At 42.6% G+C, this 15646-nt stretch overlaps 1 pseudogene; it reads right to left on the minus strand.

Annotated features, from left to right (window-relative positions):
* Positions 1-14: 14 nt before the first annotated feature.
* On the minus strand, positions 15-11744 carry LOC122659204 (annotated as a pseudogene).
* Between the last annotated feature and the right edge of the window lie 3902 nt (positions 11745-15646).

Genomic DNA, 15646 nt, shown 5'->3' on the forward strand with positions numbered 1-15646 from the left:
CTGTACACTACAGGTCAGCATGTTTCAAAAGTATAATGGACAACAGATAGACATGTATAAATAAATATACCTGGTGCAATATATCCAATGGTGCCTGCAACTGTAGTGGATGAATTCAAAGTGGAAGAGCAATCCATGAGCTTGGCGATGCCAAAATCAGAGATATGAGGCTCCATATCTGAGTCCAAAAGTATGTTGTTTGGTTTGATATCTCTGTGTACAATAGGAGGATTACAGTCGTCGTGGAGATAAGCCAAACCTTGGGCTGTTCCTAGTGCTATCCTATAGCGGACATCCCACTTGAGGATTGGAGCTGGATTTTGTTCATGTAATACATCATGAAGGCTTCCATTCTCTAAGTACTTGTACATGATCAATCCATAGTTCTTTCCTGACGAGAACTCTTCAAATTTCACAAGATTCCGATGCCTGATCATCCCAACAGTCTTGATTTCTCTAATCATACTTTCCTTTGCTCCTTTCGGCCCTGCAAATGTGAATTTCTTTACAGCAGAGTGCTTCTCTGGACCCAACGATGCCTTGTAAACAGTCCCATGCGCTCCTCTACCAATAATGAATCTCTCATTCAGATTCTCAGTCACCTTCATCACCTTGCTCAGTGACAGAGTTGAACCTTCAGGGGCAGAGATTTTAAAATCTGGTGTTTCTCTACTGCACACCGGTGTTTCTCTACCGCACTTGTATAGCATATAGCTCAACAAGAGAGTCACCAGAACACAGAATAGTGATGACCCAAGAGCTATCATTGAAATCTTTAGTTTACCAGGGCCTTTCTTACAATCACTTGACTGTTGCTGACAACATGGACTTAAAATGTTACCACCACAAGTTGTAGCACTACTTGGATGACAACGAACACAGAGGCCAGAATTCCCCAAGAATGAAGATTGGGAGGAATTTAGAAATTTCATCAATATGTCTGGTATTGGACCAGTTAAGAGATTATAGGAGACGTTCACCTCAACTAACGATTGTAATTGATCCAGTGTGGCTAAACTTTCAGTCAGATTGTTGTGAGAAATATCCAATATTTGTAGCATAGTCAACTTCCCCATCTCTGACGGAATTTGACCAGTCAATCCATTACCACTGAGATTCAAAGAAATGTGCAGGTTCTGAAGTTTTCCAATTGATGGAGGAATATTTCCTCCCAGTTGATTTCCCCCAATCTGTAGCTCCTCAAGCTTATCAAATTCTGATAAGAAACCTGGAATTCCCCCAGTGAACAAATTCTCTAGAAGTATCAAATTTTTTAATTGTTTCAAGTTCCTCAAACTTGACCGAATTGAATCATTCAATAAGTTGAAACCTGTTAGCAAATTAGCATTCCATTAATCACAGAGGTTTAGGGATTACCTTAACCGAATGGAATCGCAGCGGAAGGGATGATCGAATGCGGCTTGCGGTTACGAGCATAACGCGATCTCTACAGGCTTCTCCACAGAGCACTCCACACCACAAAACCCTAGGCAGCGATGGAAACCCTAGGAAACGCAGAACTTGAAAGAGAGGGAGAGATCTAATTGAATTAATGCCCTTAGGGTTTATGCCTTATATCTTATTTATAGACAAAATCCTGGGCGCCCCTCTCACTTAATCGACTTCCACTAGAAGTCTAGACCGAATAGAAAAGGGGAGGGATTGGTCACTTAAGTGACCGACCCCTCCAGAGCTCGGGTCTCGCGCCGCCAGCCCCTTATGGGCGCACTAATTGGGCCCAGCCCATTTACTTTTACATCTCCCACTCGCCCACACAGGGCGCATAATTTTAATTATGCATTCAAGTTTCTCTCATTCCGCGTTATCCTCCATACAGGTAATGGGGGCGTGCAACCTGTCGAGATGGTACAAGGTAGGAGTACTATATCAAACTTTCATCTAGCCACCATAGTACATCACTCTCAAAAGTCTCGAAATACCCCAAACAATCCACTTACACCCGATCTAACACTCTCGACCCCTCATGATGAGCAATGTTAATCCTTGGTATGTAATGTACTCATGACTGCGTCGAGCACAAATACGATGCGTCACCCGGGCAATGAGTCACATAACAAAGGTGTAACGTCTAATGGTTTTCCCTGAGCCCCTCATGTCAATCCAAATATCCCCAACAGCTTTCCCAATCGCTTCCCGCTTGACCGCATCATCCATGGTCCTAAGGAGAACATTAAAGTAGCGTCATTGGATGTCATTTTCATGACATTGTCTTAAGTGATAAGGGTATTGTGGGATTAATATAATCCACGTGGCTCACACAGTGACGAAGCAGGGATCCATTCGGTCACTCTCACAATCGATCGTCATGAGCACATGCAGTATGATACGCACGCCATAGCTATGGCGTAACTCCCACTAGGGTGGGCATGTCACTTGCAATAAATAAATGCCATACAGATCTTAGTCTAGTCGCTACTCTAAGTGCCTAACCTGAGTTTCTAGCGCAGTCACCCTCATAGTTTCTGCCTAGAACCTCACATCTGGCTTCTAACAGGCTACTTGGAAGTGTGGTGCCTTCCAAGTTGGACCAAGTAAAGGTCTCATCTTAGCTCTAACTAAGGCGCTATAAAGCACACATGCTCATGGGCCCATCTCGCTGGCTACACCCCAGCGCCGAGGTGAATCACCAGTGTGAGTGGGTCGATTCTAAGCCTGGTGACATCTTTAAAAATAATGAATGTATACACACAAGATTACTCAAACAAATATATGTTCATCAATAAATGTAAGAGAAATACAGATAAATGTCCATCACAAACAAAGTGTTCTCAAAACAAATGCATATCAGATCCGCCTGAGTCCCAAGTTCCTAACGTGAACTAGGAAAACATCTTTGGCAATGGGCTTAGTCAATGGATCAGCCAACATATTGCCAGTGGAGATATACTGCAGAACCACTTCACCTCGCGCTACCATATCTCGAATGTAGTGATACCGTATGTCAATGTGCTTGGCTCTGCCATGGAACTTGGGGTCCTTCACAAATGCAAGGGCTGCCGTACTGTCACAGTGTATAAGCACAGCGTCATCTGAGTGAGCAGAAACACTAAGTCTCTGCAAGAACCTCCTAAGCCAAACAACCTCCTGTACTGCTGCCGAACATGTGACATACTCCGACTCCATCGTGGAGAGGGCGATGCAGGTCTGTTTCTTGCTACTCCAAGTGACAGCCCCGCCTCCCAGGACAAATGCATACCCCGAAGTGAACTTGTGCTCGTCTCTATCACTAGCCCAATCAGCATCACTGTAGCCTCTCAGTCTCAAGTCTGAACCACTAAAGGTGAGCGAGAGGTCTGTAGTGCCACGTAGGTATCGAAGTATCCTCTTAATAGCATGCCAACGAGCTGGGCCAGGGTTACTCTGGTAACGGCTCACCATGCCAACGGCAAAGCAAAATTTCTGGACGCGTGCACATCATCGCATACATCAGACTGCCTACTGTCGCGGTATAGGGTATTTTGGACATTTGGTTTCTCTCTTCATCACTCTTAGGGCATTGGTCTAGGCTCAAAGTGCATGCCTTGTCCATTGGAGTACCAACGGGTTTTGAGTTGCTCATATGAAACCGCTCTAGGACTTTCTTTATGTAAGTCTCTTGAGACAAACTAAGAAGTCTCCTAATGCGATCCCTCACAATCTTCACGCCCAACACAAAGTTGGCCTCACCAATGTCCTTCATCTCAAAAGTGGAGGACAACCACTCTTTAGTGGAGACAATCATTCCAATGTCATTCCCAGCCAATAAGATGTCGTCAACATACAATGATAGGATAAGAAACCCTGCCTTGGACCGTTTAACATACACACAGTAGTCCTCTTCAATCATGTCAAAACTTGCAGTGGTAATGGCATGGTGCAATCTAATGTACCATTGCTTGGATGATTGCTTAAGGCCATAGATGGAACGTTTGAGATGGCATACTTTGCGCTTATGTCCCTTCTTCTCAAAGCCCACAGGCTGAGCCATAAAGATCTCTTTGTCCAGTTCTCCATTGAGAAAAGCAGTTTTAACGTCCATTTGAGAAAATCAGTTTTAACGTCCATTTGGTAGAGTTCCAAATCCAACTTTGCAACAATGGCTAGAATGAGGCGTATTGAGGCCATTCTCACCACAGGGGAGAACGTCTCATCATAGTCTATACCCTCCTTTTGGGTATATCCCTTCGCCACAAGACGTGCCTTATACTTGTCTATTGATCCATTTGCCTTTCGCTTGACCTTCAGGACCCACTTGTTCCCGATGGCCTTGCGCCCAGGTGGAAGATCAACTAACTCCCAGACTTGGTTCTTACTCATAGAACTCAACTCATCTTCCATAGTAGCTTTCCACATTTCCTTAGCTGGAGAAGAGAACGCCTCACTTACAGAGGCTGGCTCATCCTCATCCCTCGGGACACAAACGAGGGCAGCGTCCCCTTCAATCTCAAAATGACGTCAGAGAACGTGTCCACATGCGCTCTTAAGCGTAGAGGGTTCTTGACCCGTGGGTTGTGCGCTTTCATTAGGTGGCGCACTCCCACTAGGCTAATGATCACTCTCACCCTCTCTGGCGATCTCATGATGAGTGCTTAATTCCTCACCCTCGCCAAGAGTAGGTGAGACGCTTTCATCAGTCTCTATCTCAAAGAGATCAAGGTCTCTGCCAATGTCACTGATACTAGGGAAATCGGTCTCAAGAAAATCCACATCGCGGGACTCACTTTCTGTCATTCCTCCATCTTGATGTTCACCGTACACTACATAGCCTTTCGAGATATCAGAATATCTTATAAAGATATTCTTTTTAGCTCTAAGGCCAAGTTTCCCAAACTTATGGGAGGTACTATAAACATATCCTACACATCCCCATGGTCGCATATGCCCCAAAGTGGGCTTTGCGCCTTTCCACAATTCATAGGGAGTGGAGGGAACTGACCGTGATGGCACGCGGTTAAGGACGTAGGCAGCGATCAACATAGCATCCCCCCAAAAAGATATTGGGAGGTTGGCCTACGCCATCATCAATCTAACCATATCTAAAAGCGTCCTATTCCTCTGCTCTGCTACACCATTTTGCTGTGGAGTATGGGGAATAGTTAGCTGCCTAGTGATTCTTTTTTCCTCACACATCTCTTTAAATTGATCAGATAAATACTCGCGTCCTCGGTCACTGCGCAGAGTTTTTAACCTCTTGCCTTGTTGATTCTCAACCTCTGCTACAAAGCGTTTGAAGCAATCTAGCGCTTCGTAGCGGTGAGCGATCAAATACACATAACCATATCGCGAATAATCATCGATAAAGGTGAGAATATAGGAAGCACCATGACGTGCCTTCACGTTCATAGGTCCGCAGATGTCCGAATGGATAAGCTCTAGGGTCTGAGTTGCCCGTTTAGCCTTTTCAAAAGGCTTTCGATGGGCCTTACCCGCTAAACAGGTCTCACATGTCGGTAGGTTGACTTTAGCGAGTGAGCCAAGAAGGCCTTCTCGAGCTAGCCGTCCCATCCTATTTCGACCTATGTGTCCTAGTCTAGCATGCCATATAACTGAATCTGGATTAGTATTAGAATCAACTACAAAAGATGAAGAGGAAACAATAGGAATTATCAAATCTAATTTAATAAAACCATTCTCAAGTCTACAATGTCCAAAACTACTACCATCCAAACGAATTTCAAAAGAGTCACCATAAAAAATAAAGGAATATCCTAAAGTCAATAATGCAGTAACGGAAAGTAGATTATGCTGGATTTCTAGTGCGTATAACACATCATGAAGTAGCAAGATGTGCCCAGTACGCAAGGTGAGCTGGTAGGTATCAACTCCTTGAACTGCTTCACTTGTGCCATTCCCCATGTAGATACTTTGGGCGCCATCTGAAATCTTCTATAATCTACGAACCCTCCTCGATCTCGCGCTATGTGTCTTGTTGCACCTGTATCCACAATTCAATTAGATTGGATTTGGGCAACCAAAACATATGTACATACAAAAGTACAAGGAGAGAGAGGCAAAAATGGTACCTGCTTCGCTTCAGTGCAGTCACAAGCGAAGTGCCCCATCTTCTGGCAGTTATAGCACTTGACCTTGGTGATATCTTTCTTTCCACCTCGCTTGCCACGTCGGCGCTTGGTGGTCTTACGTCCAGTTGGCGTAGCTTTCTGAGCTTGATCCTGATTTTCAGTGGTCCTTTGTCTCTTATGCTTAGACCTATTCTTGCGCTGCGCAGCTTGGGCGACAAGGGCATGTGATTGGGTCGCCTCTAGGCGCTCCGCCTCTAGTCCCACATGAGCGGCAATGTCATTAAATGTCTTGACAGTGTCGTTATGTGTCAGAACCATCTTTATCTGCTCCCAGGAATCAGGTAACGTCCTGATGACGGCCTATAATTGCTACTCATCGATAAGGTGTACCCCAGCATCATCCAATTTTTGGGTCATGTCTTTCACGACCCTGAGGTGTTCAACCATAGTGTGCTTGGGGTCCTTACGGTACATCTCAAACTTCAAGGTCATGGACCTAAGTCTAGTCATGGATGTACAGCCATAGTCGAGCCTTACCTGGTCCCACATGGACTTGGCAGTCTCGCACTTCTCATACTGGCCGATAAGATCATCATGCATCGTGCTTAGCATAAGAAAACGTGCACTACGATCTCTCTAAAACCAAATGTCGTAAGCCTCTTTTTCTTGACGGTGACGGGTGGCAGTACCCACTTCGGGTGGGACCATCTCAGAGGTCAGGAGGTCTAAGTAATCTTGCTCATTAAGCAAGAACTTGGCCTTTCGGTGCCACATGTCATAGTTGGTGCCATCCAACTTGTTGCCTTAGTTAAGGTCGGCAACAACAGTCTTAGAAGTCATCACTACAATGTGCAAGGGAGGACATTTAGTATACATCCATAAATCCATAAATTTGTTCAAGAAACCCTAATTAAAATTAATGATACCCTTTCCCACATGGTGAGACCAAAAACTTCGGTAAGTTGGTAATCAAATCTCACAATGTGTGGGTCTGGGGACGTATAACTTTAACTGATTTCGAACAAATGTAGGAGAAAAATAAGAATCTCCTAACCACAGTTTAATGCACCATACATACGGGTGCGCAAGGGACTCACATAAGAGACCCAAATTTGATACTCGAAATGATATGCCGAGTCGGTACAAGGTTGTGATACACAGTGCAATAGCTCCCATTACATGGCTTCTCAAAAAATATTAAACTTACAACCGACTCTTTACATTGAAGATCCCTACTACAAACTACCGGAGAGCACTACACTTTGTATCACTTCCAGGTACTAACTCTAACGCACATCTATCCAAATAAACACATCACTTGAAGTACCAAATCCATCCCATGAAGATATAAAAATAATAAAACACATGGTGTGCATGAGATGGGGTGTTTGACAGCGATACCCTAACGACAGCATCAAACAGGGCTGTACCGCAATGGGGGAAATCATATGTTTCTTTATTAAGAAAGTGGCCCTGGGCGATCTCCTATACACATGGGAAAAATAAGGGACGATTTGGGGCAAGACCCTATCTCCCATTTTTCTCTCATGGATCTCACAAAATGGTTTCTCACTAATGGGGGTTGTACATGACATAAATAAAATACCTCCAAAACGAGAAACCCTACAGGGGAGATCCCCAAAACTTGATGGGGTCCACAAAAACAAATCATAAACAATACATATATCAAATTACATGCATAATAAAAATATGATTTATCCCTAGATCAATAAACCATATAATAACCAACTCAATAACAATCCCCCAAAAACGGCCCACAACCATACTCACATGCATATAGTTATAACAAAAAAATAAACCATATATGCAATTCTGTTTTATAACTAAAATAAAACAAACAAGACAAAATAGGGTTCTTTTTTATTTCTATCTGTGGGCAGGCCACCATGCCAAATGCCTTTGGCACCTAGCCGCGGCAACGGCAGCTGCTGTGCGCACAGGCACATCACCGGCAGAGGGAATTTTTTTTTTTTTTTTGTTTAAAACCGAAAACCAACAAATGTTGTTTCCAAAATAAACATTAAAAAAAAACATTATCACTTTTCAATAATTCATCATGATTGCTTTTCATGATTGCAATCATGAAAAGCAATCATGATGACCCTTTTTGTTTTTGGTTTTTTTCTTTCCTTTCCGCTTCTTTCTTCTCCGTTTTCTTTTTTTTTTTTAAATAAAAAACACCCGCAGGTATTATAAAAAAAAATGAAGGCCGCGGCCACTGCTGGCTGCGTGTGATCGCGGTAGCTGCTGGCCAAGGTTGGCTGCTGCCGTTGCCACACGCGGCTAGCCCTTGGCTGTTGTGCACCTTGCACATGGCAGCCGTGCTGCTACCGCGCCATGCGCCAAGGCCGCACAACCAAGAGGAAGGCGATCAAGTGGGGAAGAGGAAGAAGAAAAGAAAACATATTTCTCTCCCAAAAAAAACTGCAAACAACAAGCCCTAATCAGCTCTGATATCACTGTTAGCAAATTAGCATTCCATTAATCACAGAGGTTTAGGGATTACCTGAACCGAATGGAATCGCAGCGGAAGGGATGATTGAACGCGGCTTGCGGTTACGAGCACAACGCAATCTCTATAGGCTTCTCCACAGAAGAACTCCACACCACAAAACCCTAGGCAGCGATGGAAACCCTAGGAAACGCAAAACTTTTTTTTTTAACCCGAATATTCTCTAGGACCCTGGTTGGCCCTTCATACTTTTATTGCTGAAACCTATAATTAAAACTTACAAGGGGGGGACATGTCCGCCTTACCCCTACCCAATTATAAGGTGATTCACACTTGCTCTCCTATCATCTCACACCCTTACAGATCCCTCTACCTACTAATCCTTAACGAAGGAATTCCATAGTAATCCTCTCCAATGATACGATTGAGTTCAGAAGGTAGTACACTAAAAGCCTCAAATTTAGTGTTATTACCATTCCTGCACGCAAAGTTCGCCAACCAATCAGCCGCCCTATTACCTTCTCTAAAGATGAAGGAAATTTAAGGTCTTAAGTAGCTCAGCAGTCCTTCTATTTCATTGTACCAGTACCATAACTTCCAGATGTTGCAGCTTCTAGTAATCACACAATTCACTGTAAACTTTGAGTCTGAATTCACAAAGAATTCGCTGAATTCCAACTCTTCACAGAGTTTTAAGCCATCCTGCAACGCCTTGAACTCCGCAATGGAATTGGTACACTCTCCATAAAAATTAGCGAAAGCTGCTAAAACCCTCCCATCACAATTTCTGACAATTCCTCCTCCTCCCCCCACCCCTGGGTTCCCTTTGCAAGCCCCATCTATGCTCAACATTACCGTGTTGGGTGGAGAACGCCATGAGATCGCCTTTGGGGAGCTCTGCCTATGCGGCCTATGATGGAGGTTCAAAATCTGTAGGGTAAGTTCCTCCCTCATGGAGGGATTCTTAGCAAAGTCACCCCTAAGAGGTATCTCTCTTATCCAACTCTTCACCTTCTCTATAATTGCCGAGGCTGGGCACATTGTACCATTATGTCTCCTGTTGTTCCTCTCTTTCCAGAGCTCCCAAATGATGATTGAGGGGATTAGGCCTATAAGAGTTCCACATAAACTCCCCCCTCTAGCTTGTCTTTCAACGCAGAACTTGAAAGAGAGGAAGAGATCTAATTGAACTAATGCCCTTAGGGTTTATGCCTTATATCTTATTTATAGACAAAACCCTGGGCGCCCCTCTCACTTGGTCGACTTCCACTAGAAGTCTACACCGAATAGAAAAGGGGAGGGGTTGGTCACTCTCCAGAGCTCAGGTCTCGCGTGGCCAACTCCTTATGGGCGCACTAATTGGGCCCAACCCATTTACGTTTATAAAACCGAAATTCAGATAATACAGTTTGGTACAATTTGAGATCTGCAATGGCAATGGACCTTGCAAGTGGTTATGAGAGAATTCCAAACATTCTTAATTGACAAGGTTTCCTAGGTCATTTGGTATAGGTCCTGTCAACATATTACTAGACAAGTCAATTGATGTGAGATTTGTGCAATTGCCCAAGCTTGAAGGAATTGTCCCATTTAAGTTATTTCCACTGATGTCCATGAATGAGAGGTTTGGGTTTTTCAGAAAAGGGGGAAGAGAGCCACTGAGATTGTTGGCTTTAAGAATCAATCTTCTCAAGGTTGAACAGCTTCCAACATCTGTAGGTATGCTCCCGTGAAGTAGATTGCGACCCATATTCAAGATCTCCAATTGTTTCCCAAAGCAAAGATTTGGTGGGATTTCACCAGTAAACAAGTTATTAGTGAAATCCAACTCCAATAAGCTACTGTTTATCCCAAAGGTTGAAGGTATGACTCCAGAAAACTTCTTGTTGAACAATGAAACATTTTTCAGGTTTCGAAGCTCAGTCATCTCTAAAGGTAGTTCTCCAGACAAATTATTGTCATAAACATGGAGAACCTCAAGGGTTGATATCCTCCCAATACTTGTAGGAATCTCCCCAGTCAAATGGTTGGTGTACAAATGAAGCTGCCTTAAGTTTTTCAACATTCCCAATTCAGACGGAATTTCTCCTTCAAGCTGGTTTTGCTTCAAGTATAACTCTTCCAATGATTTACAGTTCCCAATCTCAGGTGGTATTTTTCCAGGCAAATGGTTCTCAGAAAGGTAAAGATTTCTAAGCTGTGTTAATAACCCAAGAGAAGCAGGCATTTGCCCGGTCAAGCCATCGTCCACAGCAGTAAAAGTCGTCAAGCCGATGCAGTTGCCCAAGCCCGAAGGGATTATTTCTCCACTAAATCGATTGTGAGATAAAATCAAGGTTTTCATTCTCTTGCAATTCCCCGATCCCAAAGGAATCCTACCACTTAAACTGTTTGTATGGACAACTGAACGAGGTTCTCGAGATTGTTCAGACTTTCAGGCAAACCTCCAACCAATTGGTCAACATTCACATAAAGCTCTTCCAATTTAGTGCAGTTCCCAATTGAGGGAGTTATAGTCCCTGATAACTGATTATTATCCACATACAGGGACAAAAGTTGAGTTGCATTCCCTACATTTGATGGGATTGAACCATTGAACTCATTGTCTGAAAGGTATACAATTTCCAAATGTGGAAACTGGAACAAGAATTCAGGTATCTCTCCACTAAGTGAGTTTTCAAAAAGGGAGAATTCCCGCAAATTCCTCAAATTGTCCCAGCTTCCTGGTATTTCCCCAGTGAAACTATTTGAATGAAGTTTCAAATATTCAAGATATCTGCAACTCCCCAACTCTGCTGGAAGTGAACCAGTGAGATTATTGTTGCTAAAATTAATGGTTCTGAGGTACCGCAGATGGCCAATCTCAGGTCCCAATGTACCAGATATCCCCAGACTCGACATGTTCAAAGATATCACATTGTTCTTGGGGTCACATCCTATTCCTTTCCAGTTACATGGAGTGAAATCGGATGAGTTCCAGCTAGATTTGAACGACGGATGCACTGACAAGTTCTTGAGGAGAGAAAACAGAGTTTCTCCATCTGAACTCAAAGCCGAGACATTATAGATACAAATACAAGCAATGATACAGTTGAACAAGCAGAAAAACTTGAAAACTGCTTCCATTCTTAGCTCTAAGTACCTAAAACTTATTGGAAATTCATGTAGAAGTAGAAATTCGAGATGAATTAATACCCAAATGGGTGAAACTCGAATTGAAGAACGAGAAGCAGCTACAGAAATATGTTACAGAACTTCAAACCCAAGAAACTAAAGAAAAACTTGAATACAGCTTAAATTTATAGCTCTCAAGTGTACCTGAAAATCACTGGAAACTCATTTATCCAAACGGCTGAAACTCGAATCTGAAGAACAGGAGGCAGCTACAATGCTACAAATCGAGCTCTGTTTTTGGACTTGAACCCCGAGAAACTAGATGGAAGGAAAGGAAATAATGAAACAGAGAAGCAGTGATAAACCAAATGAAATCTTTGAGCAGAGACGCAGGAAAACCGAAAACCCAGTCAGTGAATTATATAATATGTGTGATTACAGCTCCATCCATAACCTTTCCTCATTCCAACAATTTCCAGGCACTCTCTGAGAACGATCTTATTGTTAGTTTGATCCATTTTCGATGGTGCATGTGTTTGATTTTGAGAGTTCAGACTCTATATTTGCTTTTGACCTCTGCTTTTCAACTTTAAATCAATGGAAAATAAAAAACAGAGGTCTCCTCCACACACCAGTCACCACTGGTCCATCTTTTGTCCGTTCTCTGTTTTCTGTATGATTATGAACACGTACTTGAAGTATCGAAGAAATTACATGATCTTCATGGTTCCTACTGAAAATTAAAGTAGGTGAACAGTCAATTGATCGAGTCCTCGACTAATGGCTTATGGGCCCTCGTTAGTTTGAGCCAGAAAAAGAGTTGGTGAGCCAGTCCAGTGTGGGCCGCACCATTAAATGTGTCTGCAACTTTGCACACAAAAAAAGTTGTTTCCAACTTTTACTACGGAAATTTCATAAACCCGTCATACGTTATGCTTTTGTATAATTAGGTCATTATTATTAGGGGAGGAGAGGGATTTACGATTTACGGATAGACAAAGGGGTCTGGGAGTACAGAGGATGCTTCGGGACAGAAAAGCAAACATTGTCTTTTATTTTAGGGTTTTCTTCAAATTGCCCAAACGTATATATGCCCCCTAAACTTTCATTAATTCCAAATGCATCCCTATTTTCAAAACTATGTAACACTCTAGTCCTCCCCGTTAGTCTCGGATGTTATGTTCTAACGTCTACTATTTTTTGAATATGGTTAGGCCATTCTGCCCTTGATAGAGTAAAGTGACAAAAATGCCCTTACCAAGAAAAAACTTGCAACTCATCTTCCTCAAATCATTTAGGATTCGAAAAAAAGGAAAAATTGCAGTTTTTTTCGTTTTAGCTCTTGGTGGTTTCCGTCGACTCCACTCTCATTGCCTCTGGCCTCTCCTTAAGCCCCCTTCATTACCTTTGCCCTCATCATCAGCTTCGTCGTCGTTCTCACCATCTTCTTCTTCTTCTACTACTTCTTCACCTCTCCCCCCTTGCGTTGCCTTCTCCGATTCTGCCATAGAAGTCACCAATCCACTGGGGGAAGGACGAGGTTCGGCTCTCTCTCTCTCTCCTCTCCATTCGCTATTTTGAGAAGATGAATGTCAACAACAAAGGAGGCCAATGAACTTAATAGTTATTGTTCTATTCTAATCGACTCTTCCCCCTCCCCATCCCGAGCGTTAGCCCTAGTTATCCTTCTCTTTGATGTTGCTTCTCTTGATCTCTGCCTACTCTTATTTTCCTTTTTTTTTTTTTTTTGGGATTTCAATTTTACTTCTAGATAAGGGTTTCTTCTGATCGGATCAGTAAAATCTTAGTATGATATTGGAAAAATTACACTGTCACCTCCTGAGGTTTGTATTAAATACAGTACAACCCCTTGTGTTTTCAAAATATACACCTAGCACCTTTAAGTGGACGGTGTTAAGTATAAAATTTAAATGGCAATTTTGCCCTTTAATTAAACTAATCCTATTCTAATTTTTTATTTTTTAACATAAAAAAGTGGGACCCACCACTATTTCTTCCTCTTCTTCTTTCTTCTTCGTCTTTAACCACCACCCCACCACCGCTGCAACCTTCATCCCACACCTTACGATCTAGGGTTTCTAGTGCATTTCTAATGATCGAGAAGATCCAGAGGGCCCGGTAGTCATGCAATCGGCCAGCAATCTCGATGGCATGATCAAAGGTGAAGGTAGAATGTTTGTAGTTTGGGAGGCGATCAAGGGACTCAAAGAATTGAAGAGCCTTGGGGCCATCATTCTAGAGGTGTTTCAGGACTCGACCAACAACATCAGGGGACCATTGTACATCACATTTTTCTAGGGATTTGGTTAGGGTTTCTGGTTTGCTTTTCAAGATGAGGTTGGTAATGTGGAGAAGGGAATCTTGTGATGGTGACAAAGGGGTTCTGATTGCTTGGTGGTGATATGAACGTTTGATGGTGAGGGGAGCTTGGGTGGATTCACTGGGTTGAGAAAGTAGCAATGGCAGCAAAACAAAACGGTTGCTTCGGTTTGGGAAAGTTGGCTTGCAGGGATGGAATATTTAAACACATTTTGCTTCATTCATAAATGAATAATAAAATTGGGGCCTGCAAGTCTTGACATTGTGATAACCCAACACATGGGAAGCATTTGACTTGCTACAAGTGAGGCAGTTACATGTGTCTTTGAGGAATCACTAGTCTTCATGATCCATGTGTCTTCAGTAATCATCCAGTCTCTATCATCTGATCTATTTGTTCCATTGCTTTTATGCTGCCTGAAAACTAGTCTCAAACTTCACAGCAGTTCGTCTTCAACCCGAGAAGATAGTCCAGAGACTCGTTGGCTGCCGCTGCAATCAAATGAGATTCTGGGAATGAAGACTCGCCGCTGCTATCAACTTGGAATGTAGACAGAGAAGAGGAAGGAGGCAGGGGTTCAAAACACTTATGGTTTCCCCTTTCTTTAATTCTGAGTTTTCACAGAGAATGAAATGGGTTCGGTTCAGATGGCATGTGAAAAAGGGAACACATCGATTTTCCATCAAATGATTTCCCCTTTCTTTAATTCTGAATTTTCACAGAGAATAAAATGGGTTCGGTTCAGATGGCATTTGAGTTCGTATTTTTTCCCACCTATCGTCTGCTCTTCCCTTTTCAAACCCTTGTTCCTCTTCTTCTAAATAACAAATCCTATATCAGAATTCCTGTTTCTGCAATAGGATCCTGAGGTGAAATGTGTACAGCGTGGGAGGAAGATGAGAAGAAAAACTCTGAAAACAATGAGATTAGAGAGTGGGGTTGAGAGGAAGAAGAGGGGGGAGGAGGTGGTGGTGGTGGAGGCGGCGGGAGGCAAAAGGTGTTTTAGAAGGAGGAGAAGAAGAAGAAAAAGTAACAAGAAGTAAAAAAATAAATAAAAGGATTGAATAAAGAAACAAAACTGAGAGTAGATTTGAATAAAAAAAATTAAAACTGATGAGATAGGAATAGCAGGTTTTCGGTTAAAGGTATATTTGTCATTTTAAGGCATCAATGGCCAACACGTCAGCAACTACAGGAATGCTCTAACGAAGTGGGGCTGAGTGTAACAAGTACCCTAAACTCAGGGGGTCAGGGTATACATTTTGAAAGCACAGAGGGTCGCACTGTATTTAGTACAAACCTCAAGGGGTGATAGTGTAATTTTCCCCTTTATTTATTGTGGTTTTAGCCTTTAGTTGACCCTTTTGAGATAAAATGTAATATGCTGAATTACTTATCACTTAGATGTTCGAATCTCCTTTAATGATGATATATGCTTCCACACTTTAGTTTATACTTTTGCTTTTAAGGTAATTGTGTTTCTTTACACACTCTAATGTATATGCGATATTTGTCTTTTGAGTTGATTGTGATTTGAGCCATTGCATTGAGATCCTGATGGTGGTTAGGATGTTTGTAAGCATCTTAGTCATATCAAAACTCTAGGGTTGGGGTTGGGGTGTGACAGTGATTGTTCGAACAGGTTTATGGATGCTATTACCTAAGTGTCCATTGGTCCTTCCCTTGTGTAAGCCT

The sequence above is a fragment of the Telopea speciosissima genome, chromosome 4 (assembly GCF_018873765.1).
Source record: "Telopea speciosissima isolate NSW1024214 ecotype Mountain lineage chromosome 4, Tspe_v1, whole genome shotgun sequence".
NCBI classification, from domain to species: Eukaryota; Viridiplantae; Streptophyta; class Magnoliopsida; order Proteales; family Proteaceae; genus Telopea; species Telopea speciosissima.